This window comes from Mandrillus leucophaeus, unplaced genomic scaffold (genome assembly GCF_000951045.1).
Source record: "Mandrillus leucophaeus isolate KB7577 unplaced genomic scaffold, Mleu.le_1.0 Scaffold353, whole genome shotgun sequence".
In the NCBI taxonomy this organism is placed as follows: domain Eukaryota; kingdom Metazoa; phylum Chordata; class Mammalia; order Primates; family Cercopithecidae; genus Mandrillus; species Mandrillus leucophaeus.
Window position 1 is genome coordinate 2,784,231 of NW_012103732.1, and position 741 is coordinate 2,784,971.

The 741-nt window shown below is 37.2% G+C and overlaps 1 protein-coding gene across 1 annotated transcript in view; it reads left to right on the forward strand.

Annotated features, from left to right (window-relative positions):
- Nucleotides 1-741, forward strand: part of KIAA0825 (KIAA0825 ortholog) — a 498,815-nt gene that overhangs the window by 124,005 nt on the left and 374,069 nt on the right. The gene's annotated exons all lie outside the window — the stretch shown is intronic.

Sequence of the window (741 nt, forward strand, 5' to 3'; positions counted from 1 at the left end):
CTGGGAAGCAGACGTTGCAGTGAGCCGAGATTACGCCACTGCACTCTAGCCTGGGTGACAGAACAAGACTCCATCTCTGAAAAAAAAAAAAAAAAAATCACATGGGCATAATTCTAAATGTTAACTTAGATTTATAATAAATATAGGAGAATTCTAATCAGGCAGCCTGTGTTAATAAAGATTTGTAATTTCTCTGGGAAAGAACAGATATGTACTTTTTTTCAATAGCTAGAATTTACACACGCTAAGATAAAATCTAGCCTTCATGTTGAATCACTCACAAAAATAAGAATATTTAATACCATTTTGGAATCACTCATGACACTTGGGACACAAATAAAGGAGCACAGGCTATTTCCCTAATTTATCATAAGCCTTTTGGAATCTTCTAGCCTCCAAGGGAATTCCAAGCATTTAAGTTTCACTTTGATAAAACTGGGCATCTGGGCCCACTAAGCAACTATCATGACTGCTTTGATCCTCTTGCTTGGTGTGAGTGAGAGCATATTCAGCTAATGATTAAAGAGAGGTGCTTCACAGCGTTCACGCCAGCTAATTGTCTGTTGTCCCTCTACCTATTTGAGATAATTTAGTATACGGCTAAGACAGCCTTTATTCATATACAAAATTCCCATTTATTGCTCAAATTTGCTTCTTTCTTGTTACTTACAATGAGAAAACGAGGAGAAATGTGATCCTGTCAATAAACGCCTTATTTAAGATATCTTAAGGGCCGGGCGC